Genomic DNA, 12,572 nt, shown 5'->3' with positions numbered 1-12,572 from the left:
AAAAAAAAAATTTTTTTTAATTAAAAAAAAGAAAAGAGGTTTCATTCCTACTTACCTGATAGATTGCAGAGGCTGAAAATTAAGTAAATAAGTGTTTCTCCTCTCTCTGAAAAAACTATGTTAGAGTTTTAGCTATATCAGAATTGCTTACATCATACTTTAAAGCAAGTATCCAGAGAGTTTAACTGGAAGCATACTGTCTTCATGACAAGCTGATGAAATGTGAGAATGAGCTTAGTTGGATGCAAGGACATAAAGAAAGAAAAGATGGTTTTGTAGACACTCAGCTGTAGCCCAGCGGAGAAAGGTCACACTAACATTCCGTAATGTTATTGCACTCGGTCAGCGGAGGAAAATTCTTCTAAGACTTTTAATTAAGGTGAGGATGACAAACAGCATATCAACACCTTTCTGGAGAAGCGTTAGTCACCTGGAGAATAATTTCCAAGCCTGTACACTAAATGTAGCAGGGAACAAGTATGAACAGAAAAGTGAGATTTAAAGACGATCTGTTCAGACCCTCACAGAATGAAACACTGTTTGTGGGAATTAATTTCTAACAGCCTGGGGGGAAACAGAAAGGGGAAGAGTGGCTGGTAGTTAAGCGAGATTCTGCCTTAAAAGGGTTTGGAGCTGAAAAATACAAACCATGCAGAGGCACTAAAATGCTGAACGCAGAGGTGTACAGGTTATTTCCAGATCGTGGTGTTTGATCCTCTCCCCTCTCCTGAAGGGCTCTGTGGACTCCTTTGTCATCCATACAGCAGGCAGCATCACTCTGCAAACACCGCTAGACTCTTAGGATTGAAAAACAAATGAGGTTTGGGGTGCCTGGCTGTCTCAGTCAGAATAACGTGTGGCTCTTGATCTCTGGGACGGTGAGTTAGAGCCCCATGTTGGGTGTAGAGATTACTAAAAAAGATAGATAGATAGATAGATAGATAGATAGATAAATAAAGGTGAGGCTCCATCTGAACCTTCAGAGCAGAACGGAATGTTCGGAGCCAAGCGTAGACAAGAGGCCCATGGAAGAGGGTAGGAAGGGCGGAGAGGCGGTGCGTGCTGAATCTTCAGGTGCCCAGTTTACAAGCTGCAGGGAAGGGGGCAGGATGGGGATGGCTGGGGGTAGGACGTACTTAATAATCAGGATGCAGGGCTGCTAGAGTTGTAGCAGATGTGGATAGAGCCCTCGGAGCTGAGTGGAGGTCCCGACTGATCCTAGAGTGGTTCAGGAAGAGGGTCACATTTGATCTAGTTCGCAAAATGAAAAGGACAGTGGTGCGTGTGATATGGATGGGCCAGCCAGGGTACAGAGTGGGAGAACTGGCATTTCAGAGAGATGGGGAAAGGAAAGTGCAAACGGGGCCGGAGAGGTTGAAAGAATGAGGCATGTTTGAAGTGTGGTTGTTGTTTCTCACTATTAAAACGAAAGCTCCAGCTTCCTTTAGGTAATGATCCACGTATGTTTCTCATGATCTTCACCTCTGGCCTGGATCTTAGAGCACTCACTTTCCGATCCCCACAGAGGAAGTCGTAGTGAGTGTAATGATAGAAGATTCTAATTTAGCCAGTCGTGGAAGGCTAAAGAAGAGATGGCCAGAGGCACCGATGGCACAGTGCACTGAGGACTTATGGGGTGTGCAGCTAAACCCCCTATAACATTATCATAATAAATCTCATAACACCTGCATGGGCTCAGTAGTATTCATTCATCCATCCATCCATCCATTCATTCACTCATTCAAAGTAAGTTCTGCACCCAATATGAGTCTCAAACTTAACAACCCCAAGATCAAGAGTCACATGCTCTATTAACTGAGCCAGCCAGGTGCCCCTATTCCCATTTTTAAATGAAGACACAGGCACAGAGAGGCTTGGCTACTTGTCCGAAGTTATACTGCCACTGAGCCATGGACCATGGTTCTAACCCAGGCCGCCTGACTGAAGGCCCCTCACTCTTGGCCAATGCGCTATCCTGCCTCAACACAGTGAGCACCACCATCATGAAGAGCACAAATGAAAAGGCATCAAAGGAGCATCTCACTCATCCTGGGACTTTCCCCCCCTCATATGGAAAGGACAGAACAACAGTGAGGGTGTCACATCCTGAGGGAGTACGTGACATAGAGATATGACCACCCGATCTGCCTTCAAGGGAGGATGTGCTGCCCCGTAATGAGGGTTATTGGCAGTGATCCTTCTCCAGGACTGCCTCAGCTGCTGAGCTGCCTTGCCCAAGGTCTTGCAACTTCCCAGGATGCACCACATCCAATGACTAATTCAGGAGGCTATATAAAGGTCCGGCCATCTGGGTGCAATAATTCAGAAGGGCCATGCGGGCTCCAGGGCTCCCAGGGGAGGTTGGCCGAGCCTGTTGCTGGGTTCACATTGCAGCTCAACTTTTCCCTCTGTCCCATCCTGCTTCCTGTCCCTCCCTCCAAAGGTGTTGACCTCATGGACGTTTTTAAATGAACATCTTGCTCCTCTGTCTCAGAGCCTGCTTCCTTGGGAACCCGATCCAGAACAACATCAATTCCATTGACCAGAGAAGTCTGTGGCCTCTCACTTTGTTTGGTCTCCAGTGTGACTTCCTTTCACATTACAGATCTCCCTCAACTTACGATGGGGTTACATCTGGACAAACCTCCTGTAGGTTGAAAATATCTCCAGTCAAAAGTGCATTTAGTACACCTCAACTACCCAAGAGCACGGCTTAGCCTAGCCCACTTTAAACGGGCTCAGAACACCCACATTAGTCTATAGTTGGGCAAAATCATCTCACACAAAACCTACTGTATACTAAAGTGTTGAATATCTCATGTAACGTGTTGAATAGTGTACTGAAAGTGAAAAACAGAAAGGCTGTCTGGGTACAGGATGGTTTGAGTGTATCAGTTGTTGACCCTCATGATGGCCGGGCTGACACAGAGCTACAGCTCCCTGTCACTGCCTGGCATCTTGCAAGAGTCTCATAGTGCTTATGGCTGGACCAGGAACAGATCCAAACTGGAAATCTGAAGTATATTTTCTGAGTGCATTTCACATTCACATCATCGTCAAGTTGAACATTTAAGTCCAACCACTGTAAGCTGGGGACTATCTGTAGTTTCAAAACCATCTGCTTTATTTCAAGAACCTTTTATTTTTCATGTTCCTGATAAATATCCAAGAACAAAAGTTTGTAAAATTCTCAATGGTCAGCTACACAAAGATTCAGTGCCTTCTTTTGTTTTGTTTTGTTTTGTTTTGTTTTTTTTGTCAGTAGACTTTATTTTTTAATTTTTATCATGAAAAAATTTATTTTTAAGTAATCTCTACACCCAACATGGGGCTCAAACTTAGAACCTTGAGGTTAAGAGTCGTGTGCTCTACTGACTGAACTAGCCAGGTGCCCCCCAATAGGCTTTATTTAGAGCAGTTTTATTTATTTTTAATTTGTAAAATTTTTAAATGTTTATTCAGTTTTTGAGAGAGAGTGTGTGAGCAGGGGAGGGGCAAAGGAAAGGGCAGAGAGAACGGTGGACAGAGGATCCAAAGCAGGTTCTGGGCTGCCATGACCACGAGATCATGACCTGAGCTGAAGTGTGGTGCTCAACCACTCAACAGATTGAGCCATCCAGGCTCCCGTAGAGCATTTTTAGGTTCGCAACAATATTGAGCAGAAGACACAGGATCCCCTACGATCCCCGCCACCAGCCCGCCTCCTTCCCGCACAGCTTTCCTGGAATTTGACGTCCATTTCCTTTGGTTTTGACAACAGGTATAGGTTATGGAAGTAAAACCTCTTTAAAACCAAACCTTCCATGAAAACAGTTTATGTGATTTTTTAATTGCTATTTTTAATGCTTGAGTGCTTGGCAGGCCTGATTCCAATGGACTCTTGCTGTGCGGCAGGTTCCCTTTGAGTCCTAGTATCCTCGTGTCTAAAACTGGAATAACAATTTGGGAGAGGATTAAATTGAGTAACATATTCAGACTCCAAGCAAAGCGCCTGGCACTTAATAAACATTCAGAGAATGGGCATTAAAAAAAAAATGTTTTTTTAATGTTTATTTCTGAGACAGAGACAGAGTGAGAGGGGGGCAGGGGCAGGGAGAGAGGGAAACACAGAATTGGAAGCCGGCTCCAGGCTCTGAGCTGTCAGCACAGAGCCCAGTGTGGGGCTCAAACTCCGGAACTGTGAGATCATGACCTGAGCAGAGTCAGACGCTTAACCGACGGAGCCATCCAGGCGCCCCAGAAAATGGGCATTATAATATAAAGTCGGCCCTGTGCAGGTCGTAGGATACATTTGTTTCCTGTGGCTCCTGTAACACATTACCACACACTCGGTGGCCGAAAACAACAGAAATTTATTCTCTCATGCTCCTGGAGGCTGGAAGTCTGAAATCAAGGAGTGGGCAAGACTCCCTTCCCCGAGGAGGCTCCAGGGGAGAATCCTTCCTCGCCTCTCTGCTTCTGGTGGCTGCTGGTGCTTGCATCTGCTTACGTGCTCACATCATCTCCTGTCTGCCTTCCTTTCGTGAGGATACATGTGATTGCACTGAGGGCTCACCCTGAGAACCCAGGACAACCCCCCCCCCCAAAATCTTTAATTTAATCCCATCTGCAGAGACCCTGTTTCCATATAAAGGAACACTTCCGGGTTCTGGTGATTAGGGTCTGAAATCTCTGGGTGGGGGGAGGGGGGTATTTTTCAGCTTAGGACACAGGGTGACACATTTCCTATCCTGTCTTCATGAGGCATAGTCCCAAACATTTCACCTTTGATCACGAAAACAGCTCTTCCTCCCTTCCAGTTTGTCACTCAAAATCATCTGCCTTATTTCAAGAGCCTTCCTCCCTCTCCCAGAAGGAACAGTGGCATCCAAAGTTGGGTAGTTTCATTAAGATCTTAGCACTGGACCGTGTTGGATTGGACCGTGTTGCTGTTTTGGAGGCATCTTTCCAAAGTTTTAATTAATGTTTATTTATTTTAGAGACAGAGAGACAGAGCGCAAGCGGGGGAGGGGCAGAGAGAGCCGGAGACAGAATCCGAAGCAGGCTCTAGGGTCCACACTGTCAGCACAGAGCCTGACGCGGCGGGGGGGAGGGGGGGGCGGGGGGGGGGGGCGAACTCACGAACCGTGAGATGGTGACCTGAGCTGAAGTCGGACACTTAACCGACTGAGCCATCCAGGCGCCCCCGCGCCCCCCAAAGTCTTAAGTCATTCGCGGATGCTCTGTAGCGCTGTTTCTCAAACTCGAGTCTTCCAGGCACCTCTGATTCAGTAGGTGGCGGCAAGTTTGGCAATCCTAATTTTTCAAAGTGCCGCAGGAGAATGTTATCAGCCGAAATTTGGAAACTTTGATTTCTACAAATTCCTGAACCTAACTCATGGAAATGGGGAAATTCCCTTTCCCGCCCGCTGGGTGTATCATGGTTACATGACTGAGGTGTCATTAAAAAGGCGGGGCGGGGGGTGGGGGGCGGCGGGGTAGGGCAACCCCGAAATCCGAACACTCCTATCTGTCCAGGACTCGCTGAAAGAGTTCCCCGTCGGGACAACCTCCAGTTCCGAATTAAACAGAGGATGACGACTGCCTGGACTGGGCAGGGCCGCTGCTGTCACCAGCCGGGGACCTCGTGGGTCTGACTGACCAAGCCCCGGCGGCGCCCTCCGCCGGAGACCAGACTTGTGCTCGGTGGGAGCAGCTCCAGCGAGGGGCGGGGAGGTGGCAGCTGGAGCTCGTCCAGCTCCGGAGCAGGAGTCCATACATAGAGAGGTCCAGGGGCGTTGGGGTGGGCCGGGGAGTGGCTTGTAGAGCGCCACTCCCGCAAGCCGCAGCCACTCCAGAGTGGCGCGGGCAGGGGGCGTGGGGAAACGTCGTTCTATTTATTCTGGCTGGAGAGCCGGTTGCCCCGGCCGCTCCGAGCTGCCCGAGGAGCTGTCTTGAGGCAGAGAGCGGGCGGTGTCTTCGGAAAGGGCTAAGAACCCGGCGCGCGTGGCTGGCCAGGTGGGGGCGGCCGCGCTGCGCCGGCGGAACGCGCAGAAATTTTTCGGGAGTTCTGGAAGTCCCTTTGGGGATGATGAGGTTCCGAGTGTGGCTCAGCCGGGAGCGATGAGGGCGCTCGGAGTCCAGCTCAGCCGAGGGGTGTTGGGGCGCAGCCAGGGCTCAGCCGGGAGGCGATGGGGGTGCAGTGTCCGGCTTAGCCGCGGAGTGATGGGGGCGCAGTGTCAGGCTCGGCCAGGACCAGATGCGCGAGCAGGTTCCGCCGGGGGCGGGGTGGGGGTGGGGGGGTGATGGGAGCCCATTGTCAGGTCCCGCCGCGGGTGAGAGGGGCTCGCGGTCGGGCTCAGCCGCGAGGTGGCGGGGGCGCCGGCTCAGGGTCCGCCGAGCCCAGCAGGAGCTTGCAGCAGCGGCCGGACGCGCTCAGCGCCGGGTCCCGAGCTCCCGCGGAGCCGGGCAGCGGGAGGAGCCCAGCGCGGCCACCGCCTCCTCCGGCCGCAGGCCCCTCCTCTGCCCCGCCTCCTGCGTCCCGTCCGCCCGCCCGCCCGCCCAATCCGCAGCCCTCGGCCCAGCAGAGCCGGGCGGCTTGTCTGGCCGGCGGAGGCTGAGCGCGACCCTCGCGAGCCGCGGCGCCCGCCGACCAGGGACAAGCGCGACTCCCGGGACCCCGCTCTGCCCCGCGCTGCCGCCTCCTCCCGTCGTCGCGGGGACGCTCCGGCCCGCGCCGCCAGGGCCGAGCTTCTCTTCCTCCCCGCGGAGAAGGAGCGGAGAAAGCCGAGCGGCTGCTCCGGGAGCGAGCGAGCGAGCGAGCGAGCCGAGGCCCCTGCCCCCGAGTGTCGGGGCTGGAGGAGGAGGAGGCGGAGGCGGAGGGAAGTGCGCGTCATTCCCGGGAGGAGAGTGTTTCACCTCCAGGCTGAGGCTGCGGCTGCCAGTTGCATAAAAGCAGCGGTGGCGGCGGCGGCGGCGGCGGGCGCGGGGCTCCCCGGGCTCTCTGGCCATGGAGAGAAGATCCGGACCCGGGGACGCTAGGAGCTCGGCTCCGTCTCTTTGGACCGCGGTGTAGGCACCTGAAGTAGCCGACGCTAAGCGGGGGAGGGGAAGGTAAGAAGCAAAGGGTCCCCCGCCCCCCGCCCCGCCTCCCCAGCTGCCTGCTGGGGCCACCGCGAGGTCGCCGACGGCGGCCCCGCGCACCACCGCGGCTCCCGGCGGCCTGGCATTTAGGCATCTGCTGCTGCCGAAATGGAAAACATCCTCCCGCCCCCCGAAGCACCCTCCCGCCCTCCCCCCTCGCACCGCCTCTCCCGGGCTCCCTCCTCTCGGGTTCGGGAGTAACCGGACTCCCCCGGAGTAAATCCTCTCCGTAAGAAAGGGTCTGGGAACCACGTCTAGATTTTCTTTCTTTCCGTCTCTCTTTTCATTACGTTTACGGGGGAGGAAACAATGGACCTTTGAAAGTCGGTGTGAACAGCCGCAAACTTTCCGGAGAGGGTGGGAGTGGGGGTGGGGGTGGGGGATAAACCCCACAGGAAGCTGACCACGATGAAAGGTTGATAGAATGTGCATTGCAGAGTCTGGGCTTCAGCGCGCGCGCGGACGCATTTGGGGTGACCTTTGTCTCTTTACTGTTCCCTGGGTTGGTGCACCCCACACCCCTTACCCCGCTTTGTGTTAGTTCAAGTCTGGGGAGGCTTTAAAAATCGCTTGCAGCTTTCTTTACAGCTGGGGAATATAGCCTAAGCCCTGGACCCCACGCCCAGCTTTCCTCTGCAGAGTTGCGAGGTCTTGGCAAAGGAGGGGGGTCCCGCTCTGTGAGGATCCCAGAATTCAGTAGTTAGTGCCAGCTTCTACATCCTTTGCAATAAAACCGAGGTCCTGATGTCCCTGGATGTTCTCTGCTGAGGGTTGTCTCCAGACCTCGCTGTTAACCACTCAGTTAAATTCTCTGCGTAAGGTTAGGAAAACAGACTTTGATATATGTCTCCTTTCATCAGCAGTTGGGGTTAAGGATGGAGTGCTTAATAATTTTAAGAACTTTCATTCCACACAGGAGCCCCTCACCAGCTTGTGTCCACTCTCCTGGTTTCATTTCAACCATGCGATGCCCTGTTGCGTAATTGCAGGGTGTGCAGATGTTTTCAGGAGCAAAATAAGAATTTAGAGGAAATGGGATGGAAGGAAGTTTCACCTGAGCTGAGGGAGGCCTCAAGCCTCAGGGCAGCCAGACATACCTGTTGGAAACGGGTGTGTTAGAAACGCATGTAGTTAGCCTTATGGTTCTTTGGTTTGGCAAAAATGGAGCTATTAATCTTTGACCCTTGAAGGAAGCTTGCTATTTTCAAAATTGGTCTGGGCATCGTGCTCTAGTTGTGTGCCTTTGATTAGCTATTCAAAGGGCTCTTTGGGGTTTGCCTTTCTGGGCAAAGGAGAAGACAGTGGACTAGCCCTTCTGCTTAGTCAACACTGGGTAGTACCTTGTGGTGTTGTATTCTCGACACTAAAGTTCCTCCCTTCAGCTTTCTGTGAACCTGCACTGCAGGGTCAGAGTCTGTGTGGGTGGAAGTCTGCTTTTGGCTTTCAATTCAATCTTCGTGAAGCTGGTTTATCTGATGAATGTGTGTTTACAGACTCAGAAAACTAAGGTTAGAAGTGAATTTTGTTTTTTTTTTTTTTTCAACGTTTATTTATTTTTGGGACAGAGAGAGACAGAGCATGAACGGGGGAGGGGCAGAGAGAGAGGGAGACACAGAATCGGAAACAGGCTCCAGGCTCTGAGCCATTAGCCCAGAGCCTGACGCGGGGCTCGAACTCCCGGACCGCGAGATTGTGACCTGGCTGAAGTCAGACGCTTAACCGACTGCGCCACCCAGGCGCCCCTAGAAGTGAATTTTGAATCATCACCTACCTGTTCTGCTTCAATAGCCAGTGACAGAAGCCACGGGCTGTGTGGACAGGGAGGTAGAATCAGTAAATCCTTACCCCTTGCTTGTTTAGATTTCTTTTGTCACAGCGGAATTGTTTAAGTAAAGTCCCCCTTGATGATGTAACCTGTAACCTGCAGATTTTCAGGAGTCTCAGATTTCATGGCAGGAAACCAGGGGACGGCACCTCATTCCTGTTCCAACAGACCTCATCTAGCTTGTTTCCAAGCTCTCTTGGGAATGGTGAGAAGACCAACTAGAAAGTAAAGTAGTTGTGGGCCGTTTCCGAAGTTGAAAGGCTACTGTTTACCAGCTCTGTCCCTCTGGGCAGGGTTCTGAAATTGCAAATGATGATACGATGAACCACAGTGCAGAAAGAGAGCATTTAGAGGATTATTATCAAATACACAGTCTTAGACTCACATGGGATACCGTATGTAAACGTGTACCTTGTAAAGTTTTAAACGTGTACCTTGTAAAGTGCTGTAAAAGAGAAGTATTGCATCACCCACCCACCATGCCTTCAACTAACAATTCTCGTTCACCCATTGTGTGTCAGGCCCTCTGGAAACAGTCTGAGTGCCCACCTTGTCAGTAGGCAGGCAGAGGGAGGTGGATGGAGTGGTGAAAGCTTGGGAAGTCCAAGGGAGCCAAGATCACCTGTGTGTGGCTTCCATCTGTAAAGAAAGATGAGCCAGTCTCTGCGTTGAAAGGAAAGAGCCTAGGCTGAGAGGAAAGGAAACAGGTGCAGGAAGTGTGTAAGTGTGGGGAGCATTATGCATAGAATCCTTTAAGAGTCCAGAGGAGGACCAGATTGGGAGCAGTGGGTGGAAGGAAGCAATTTGGTGAAAACTAAAATTTTCAAAATTCAGACAGAAATAGTAGGGACAGAACACTGGTGTCAGTGGTACCATTTTGAAATGTAAAGATGGGAGTACTTGAAGTCAGAGTTCAGTCTGAAGCGAAGCTCTGACATTTGCTAACCCTTTGGTGCTGCCCAAATCCCCCAGTTCTTCACACTTTGTTCATCTGTAGAATGAGTTTAATCATATTTTATTGAATTCTTTCAGGTTTAGCTTTAATTTGCTGTGCATATACTAAAGTTCCATACAAGTTAGTGCTGTTTGCTCTCGCAAGGTACTTTCAAAGTACGTTCTTTTTAGGGTACATTCTTTTAGCCTGGGTGGCTTGAAAAGCCAAAAGTTGGTTGAGCGTTCAGCTCTTGATTTCGGCTCAGGTCATGATACCACGTTCGTGGGATTGAGCTCCTCATCGGGCTCTACTGTGACAGCACAGAGCCTACTTGGGATTCTCTCTTCTGCTCTCTCTGCCCCTCCCTCTCTCTCTGTCTTTCTCAAAAACAAACAAACAAAAACCCCCAAAACAAAACAACCAAAAAACAAAAGACAAAAAGCTTTAAAACAAACAAACAAACAAAAAAATATTTTCTTTTTAGAGCAATGAGGAGATCCAAATCATAACTCAGTCCAGCTGGCTCCAGTGACAGATTTCTATTTTGTTGACCCTTTCCAGAGTGTTCCGAATCCCATCTTGAGTGCAATTCTTCAGACTTTATGCTGGTTATTGTCATATGGCATTCCTCAACTTGTCCAGGCAGCTTCCCATGCCAGCCACAGGAAATCTTCTCATTGCATTCAGGTGGTGAGCATTAATTAGAAGGATGGGCTGGTGCATACAGCACCTCGATTGAGAGGGGCTTGTCTGGGGCTGTTCTGTAACTGCCGTGTTCCTCCCCCGTCTCCCAAGGCAAGCTAACCCCTCTGCTTTCCTCTATCCTAACAAGATGAATATGGAAAAGGAAGGAAAGCCATGCATGTGCATCTTCGAGATCCTGAAAATGACCCTTACTAGTTTTCTCCATGTATAAAGAGGTGTAATTTTCAACGATGCTGTTAAAGAAAAGGCTGTTCTCACAGTCAAAACAGTCGCTGTCTAGGTGAAACTTGAATCTGTAAGCACGTCTTGCTTTAAGGTACTTGCCTTACTCCCCACTTGAAATGAACTTAAGCTCATCTGACAGTGTAATAAATTGCCTTTGATAGAAATCCATACTCACATTTTTCAAACTATCAGTTCAGTGTGATTTTCTTGGGGCGGGAAGCAGTACAAATGTAAATCAATTTTCAGACCATATTGAATCTTAGCCTGTAGTTTGAAAGGGCCTTAAAAATAATATTAAAATGAGGAAATTGAGACTCAGAGAGGCTAACTAATTAGGTAAGGTCATATAGTAAATTAATGGCTGAGCAAGGGACAAGAACCCCTTTGTCCCTATTTCCGGTCAGCATTTTTTTTCCCCCTCTAATGTACTCTAATTAGTTCCTGTTTGGTTTTGTTAGCAATTTGGTTATTTTAATGTTTTAATGGTGAAATGATTTGCATTTGGGCTGAGAAACCCATTGCACCCAGCTTTAAAGCAGATACTCTACCTTTTTTGTTTGGGAGGACCTACACATGACATGATGCACACAGTGGGGGTGATGTTACTTGTCATACATTTCTGGCAAATAGGGAACTAAATGTAACCATAATGTTAGCTTTACTTGCATTTTCCATTAATAGTACACAAATTTAAAATATTGTAGAAGTGCACATTTTTGAAAAGAAGTAAGTTCCTGGAAACATTATTCAGATTTGTGTTGTGAATCATAGGTTAAAAGTATATTAGAAATATGTTGGCATGTTCTTTTGTTTTCCCTGTGTTTGCTTTGGGAAGCCATTAATGTTGGTTGTCAGGAACTATGTTCAGCAAATATTTTATTGCATTCCTAAGATGTGCAAGGCTCTGTGCTGGTTGCTGTGAGCAGTGCAAAGACGATTGAAGCATAGGGTCTTTACTAAAATGTCTCTTTAAAAAAAAAAAAAAAAAGGCCCAGACTGGGACGTTGTGTATGACTTAAAAAACACGGAATTGTTGTCTCCCACCAAAATCCGTCCTTTGATCTGTTAGGCAAATCTGCATTGAAATTGTTATTAGTCTAACCTTGTAGCCAGATTTGTAACATGACACTTATTTTCATTACGTTGTAACAAGTGATAAACCTTTTATATTTATTTTATCAGGGCTCCATCTCAGTTTGGACAATAAGTAAAAATTTGGCAACATTTGGGGATTTTATATTATGAAAAGTTTGCCTCAGGGATCTTGTAGCAGTCTTAGCTTTAATAAAGTTTTTTTAAAATGGTGTTAACACTGCAAAGAAGTGTGATTGGAACGTTTTTGCCCGAAAGGATTGCAATTTAAGACGATCCATACTGAGCCACCGAGAAAAAAGAATTGTCCCCATTGACTCTGAATTTGATGTAAGTATCTTAAAACACATGAATATCCACCACAAGCCAGATGTCTTGGTCACGTCTAGTTATGAAGTCTGTCCAAAGAGTAAGAAATTGTTATTGATTTGAGGGCTCTTGCCCAATTATTGGCTTGTACTTGGAGACGGCCAACCTTCTGTTGTTACAGTGGCCCTCACTAACGGTGACTCACTTCCCTCCAGAATGAGTCGTTTTTTTCACATACAGTGGGGTTGGGGTTGGAAAATTAATTATTAACATTTTAGGGAGTGGAAAGATTAAGTTTAGCACAAGGACAAACGCCTGATTCCTGTTTCAGAAGGAATGAGGAAAATGAGTCTTTTTTTT

The 12,572-nt window shown here is 48.9% G+C and overlaps 1 protein-coding gene across 2 annotated transcripts in view; it reads left to right on the top strand.

Annotated features, from left to right (window-relative positions):
* The first annotated feature begins 5,837 nt into the window (after nucleotides 1–5,837).
* Nucleotides 5,838–12,572, top strand: part of CEMIP2 (cell migration inducing hyaluronidase 2) — an 86,371-nt gene continuing 79,636 nt past the window's right edge. Inside the window, exon 1 of one of the 2 annotated variants that reach the window (XM_045470231.1) lies at nucleotides 5,838–5,997. The gene's annotated coding sequence lies outside the window, so the exon portion shown is untranslated. Of the gene's footprint in view, nucleotides 5,998–6,527; nucleotides 7,093–12,572 lie in introns of those variants that run through there. The other variant, XM_045470230.1, reaches the window with a different exon arrangement.

This window comes from Leopardus geoffroyi, chromosome D4 (assembly GCF_018350155.1).
Source record: "Leopardus geoffroyi isolate Oge1 chromosome D4, O.geoffroyi_Oge1_pat1.0, whole genome shotgun sequence".
Lineage (NCBI taxonomy): Eukaryota > Metazoa > Chordata > Mammalia > Carnivora > Felidae > Leopardus > Leopardus geoffroyi.
The sequence above is the reverse complement of the archived record's forward strand: the minus strand, read 5'-3'. Positions and strand labels throughout refer to the sequence as shown.